The sequence below is a fragment of the Chaetura pelagica genome, unplaced genomic scaffold, assembly GCF_000747805.2.
Source record: "Chaetura pelagica isolate M959 unplaced genomic scaffold, ChaPel_1.0 scaffold101, whole genome shotgun sequence".
NCBI lineage: Eukaryota > Metazoa > Chordata > Aves > Apodiformes > Apodidae > Chaetura > Chaetura pelagica.
Window position 1 is genome coordinate 3,013,129 of NW_009952564.1, and position 5,434 is coordinate 3,018,562.

Sequence of the window (5,434 nt, forward strand, 5' to 3'; positions counted from 1 at the left end):
CTGTATACCACTCTGGGTGTCAGACATTACTCCTTTGCCGTCTTCTTTAAGACTCCTTGGCATTGTGACCTCTCTGTTGTCCCATAAACATAATTCTCGCTGCTTCATTTGTGGGTGGGCACCTGCCTTCTCTCTTTCCTGACCTCAACTTGCCTTGATTGCAACAATTCTGTTTCTGTCCAGCCAGCCTGCCTTAACCCTAAGCTGTGACCATGTGGGAGCTGTGTCAGTGCTACCCTAGCTGTGCTTCTGGTTCTGAGTGCCAGTGCCCTTCCTCCTGGGTTGGAGGTGGTTAAGCCAAATGTCTCTGAGGTGGCTGTTGCCTTCTCAATTTCTATCTGGGATAGGGCACATGGGACCTCTGGTTACAGTAATGAAAGTATAAAGTGACTAGCAGTCTAGAAAATTAGTTATTGTTTTGGTAAATGTCAAACTTACTGTTCCTCTAGGTAAGTCTTAAGCAAATAAGTCTTTATGCACAATATATTGAACATGCTCTGCTCCTGTCATCATACTGGAGAGAAGAAACACTAGCATGAAGAGGAAGCAAAAACTGTTAAGCAACAGCACAACCATATGTTAATATTTTTGCACTTACCTCATAATTAAGCATAAACTGAAATCTATGTACTTCAGTAGGTTTTTTGGTCTACTCTTTTGGACTGGAGTTGTGTAAAAATGTCACTGATACACTCTGGTTAACCTGGATGTGAATCCAGCATGAGGGCATGTTAGTAAAATAAAGCAGTTAGTAAAATAAAGCAAACAAGAGATTTGTTTTCTCAGAGGTCATCCCTCTTATGTACTTGCTCAGCTGTTCATGTGATTTGTACAGGTTTGCTCTGATGTTGCAGAGGTGATTTGCTGTTCTTACTGTTTAATGAGTTCTGTGGTGGAAGAAATCTGGAGAGGGAGAGTTATATCCTGCCTCTTGTTTCTGTTTCTATGATTGACTGGGTTAATTCTGCTTACAGGTGTGTTGGGGCTGCCAATAATGTCCTTTAAGGTGGGAATGGAGATTGCTTGTCTGCCTGCCTGCAGACACAGAAGCTGAGCTTTGCTGCTTTTTTTGCTGTCTGGAAACAGCTTCCCTCCTGTGAGAAATACCTCTGTAATGATTACCAAGCAGTGAATATACAGCAGAATAGCTAACGGTATCTGCATCTGTTGATTCAATGTGGAAAAAACAGTCCAGCCTCTCATAGATTTGCCTCACAAACAGTTTCCATTTGAATTGCTGAAAGAGACAGTGGAATGGGTGTATTTTATAGAGACGTAAATTTTGTGGTGTACACTACATGCTTCCTTTGCCTTATTTGTTTCATTCTATAAATGATTACCTTTCCCTTGACATTTTAGTTTCCTACCTTAGAAGATCTCTACAACTTCTTTCCTTCTCTAATATTCACCTTTCATTACCTTACTTAGCATTCAGAGTCCTTCACTCTAACTTCTGCTGTAACTCACTGATGACTACTGCAGGTATAGTGCTTCTGTTTCTCTGCTATTTTAAAGCTGCTAGGGACAGCAGGAAAAGTAACTACAGAGGAAAATAATAAACAACAACCTGATTTTTTTTTCTCTGTTGCTTTTAGCAACATATCCTTGACTTAGTATTTGCTAAGGTTTAGCAATGAAAGCCAGGATTAGCGAAGTATCCTCTGGGTAGGTTTTTCTTTGAAAAAAATCTGTGTATCCTTCTAGCTTGGCTGAAACATCTCTTTTGTCTTCCTAGACTTTAGAGCATGTTTTATCTGTGTTTTGTTGCAATTGGATGACTTGGCTGGTCAGGGTTTCTCCCAGTGAAATGTAAATACAGACTACCAGCATACAGAGCATACATGGCGTGTGAAGGTTGTGAGGAGAGATTAGAAAATGAGGAGTTTGTTCCTATTCTATTTATTCAGTCATTTGAAGATTTATGCTACTTTTAAATTATGAAGATATGTTACTGTGAGCCAAATCACACCTCTCAGCATCACATGCCCACTAATTTTGAGGTGGCAGAAGCTGTTTGGATGTGGTGATGGTGTTCAGATTTGGTTGATATCCAAACAGGAACGTTGGGAAGATGACCCAGATGTGATTCATGTATCTCCTTGACAGCAGCAGAAGCCCATGCAGTCCACAACTGAATGAGCATTTACTGATATTGTAGCACCTGCCTTGATGACATGACTGCAAGAAAAGCTGAGGAACAAAGCTGCAGTTTGTGAACTATGCTGTGATAACTGCATGTCTTCACCTGCTTCCAGGGTTGGGTAAGATACATGATGAGGGGTAGCTGCCAAGGGATAATTAAAACACAAATCCATGCCCATCTAAGTGCACAGCTCCCTCCTGGAGCACCAGGAGGACAACCGCCTGCTTTTTGGAGTGCAAAGTAGCATCTCCTGCTACACCGGAACCAACACCCATGTGTCCTGTGAAATATCAGTCTCCCTGATGGCATATCCCAAAGGGAAGAAATGCTTAACATTGTAGTCAAACAATAACAGAAAAGCAGGAAGGAGGCAGAATTAAGATCAGCAGGCAAGAAAGAAAAGAGGTTTTGCAGGTGAAAGCTGGAAATATGTCAAGCCCAGATAATTCTCTTGCATCCAGACTGGAGTTGTCTTAATGATGGATCACAGCACCTTCCATGGATGGACACATCAGCTAGGTGGGTTATAGCCCCAGACAACAATGCTTTGAAGCTTGTTTATTTTACTGACTAGCAAGTGAATTGTAATGCCAGTAATCTACCAAAAACTTTGGTTGAAACAAAGCTGTAATCAGATTTTAACAGTCGTGCTATTTTGTTTCTGAACCAGCAAATTTCCAAGTCAATGCATGCCAGGATGAGGGACTTAAGAGCTGCTACTCTTAGTTTATGGTAATGTTTATAAATTTACTGAAGGTGACATGATGGGAATCGTGCAGGTTAGTACATGTAGTGCTGTTACGTCAGCAATGCCAGTATGAACTCAGGAACTGCTCATATTAGTACTGCTGATAACACTGGCTGTATGAAACAGTCTCTTGGAGTACTGTTGGGGAAAATGCTTCTTTTGCAGTTGTTATACTTCATATCTAGGAGCAGGAAGAAGGCATAAAGTGATAGTAAAGATCAACATTTAAAAAAAAAAAAAAGGTATGGTGCATCAGAAATTTTTATATCTGTAGATAAAGAGATGGTCTAAAATTCTTGACCTTATCTCTTGCCTTCAATTAGAAGATGTGAAGCTGCTGTCCTGTGGTTTCTGTTGACAGCTCAATACCTTTTTGCTATTGGGACTGGCTCATCCCACAAATGATGGGAGAAATCAGAGCCCTGGCTGTCATATTAACATTCTTGGTATTTTACGTCATGTCTGTCAATCATTAGAGTATTGTACAAGACCATTTCACATCACCCAGATGAGTTCTCAGAAAATGACTTTGTGCTGCAGAGCAATATCATGTTTTGCTTTTACAATGCTGTACATTGTTCTGTAATATGATGATTTTTTTTTAATAATATGGCACCATATTAATCATATAGGATAAAGGCCAAGCAGATGCCCTTTCTTGCCTGCATAATAACCTCCTTAGTGGTAGCAAGAAAGAATAAATTGCATTTTCAGGGGTACTGACTGAGCAGCTAAAAGCCAGCTGCAAGTGCAAATAGATGTGCTTCCTTTTACATTAAATAATTTTATTCTCTGTAGAAAAGAGGCAAACTATCTTAGGAAGCAGTTTGCAATTTTGAAGTGAACAGCACATTTTTTAACTAAAAATCTCTGTGTCTGTACCTACGAAGTCTTTGTGCTCAGGCCTGTCCTTTCAAAATTAACCCTATAGTAAGCTGCTTTCAAGGAGGAGATCTCTGGCTTAGAGGAGAGGCAGGAAACCCTCCGCTGGAGTTGGAGCTGCTGAGTCCAACTGTCAAATACCAAAAAGTACAAGAAAAGTAAAAATCACTTTTGCTTCAGTGACCTCCTATCAGGGACCCCCAGGGTTTGGCTCCCCTCTTCTTGCAGACAGATATGGGTAATAAATCATACATCACAGTGGATGCTTGTATGTTACTGAGGGTGTTACAAGGTTGTGAGGCCCTAACAGTCTTCTGCACTTTCATCTGTGCGTTTAAAGGCTGTAATTCCAGGCTTTGTAACATTCCTGTGAGCCAAGGCAAGCTGCGGGTTCCTTGACAAATCTCACTCAATGCATACAGATTTATGGTTAATTAGATCTTTCATTTAAAATCTGACCATCTGCTATCCATCATCTGCCAGATACGTGCTTTGTATCTTTATTAGTAACAAGGCATGTCTTGCTGACGTGCTTGTGTGCAGGACGAGCTGTGCTCTGCCTGGGCTCGTTTTGTGCTCGCGCTGGCAGACCTGGGAGGTGCTGCTCTTGCTGTACGTGTGCCACAAGAAAGCAGGAGGGTCCAGACGCTGCCCTGGGCACCTTTCACAGAGCTCAGGCCTGTCCGTGGGTTTCCAGGCCAAGTGTCCTGCCTGAGGGCAAGCGGGGTGCGGTATCGCTGTTAAGTGACTCTTGTTTCAGAGTTGCTGCCATGCCATAGGTTAAAAACAAAACTGTTTGAAGTCTAGTAGCTTCACTAGCTTTTTGACTGTTCTGTTTCAAATGGAATTCCTGTAAGTACCTCTTGTCTCTGCTCGTTTTCTCTGCTTTATGCTCTTGTGGCTCATGACCTGTGAAGTTATCAAAAGAGGCAAAGAAAGTTCGTTCCTTCTCAGAAGGCACCTTTGTATCTACTAGAAAATTCAGCTGCCTGTTCACACATGAGATTTAAGCAGTTTTGCTTTGTGCTGGCCTGAGTTTTTTAAAAGATTTGCTGAGCACCCAAGCTCCCTTAACTTAGAGGAAGCTAAGGAAGATGATGTCTCAAAACTGTTAGACCAGTAATCTTGTACAGAGATTAAAGGGGTGGTCACAGATGGTGACCATCAGGTGCTGAAACATAGACCTTTAGTGACATTTTAGACATGTTGGACTGCTCTGCCTGGTCTCTGGCTTCCACTTCATGAAGATGATCTAGTTGGAGATGTCCCTGCTTATTGTAGGGAGGTTGGACCAAATGACCTTTATAGGTCCCTTCCAACCCAATACATTCTAGGAGTCTATAAGATGAGCATCTCCTGTAGGTTGTGGGACATATCTTGCTTGCACTAGCATACTATGAGTCTGTGCTGAAGTTCCTGACCTGCTCAGCAGCACCTTGTTCATATGATCTTGGTTCAATGGCTACAGGGCAGTATGAGCAGTTATTAGGAATACTCAGCTTCAACTCAGTGAAGGGTACTGATGCTGTACATATATTCATCCCTGCAAGGTTGTGAAGACAAGCAGTTTAGGAAGGGCTACGTATAGCTATTATCAGAGGATATGGGAAGCACTCCTTATTTACCCTGGAACAGAGAAGTGGAAATAATTCACTGCCAAG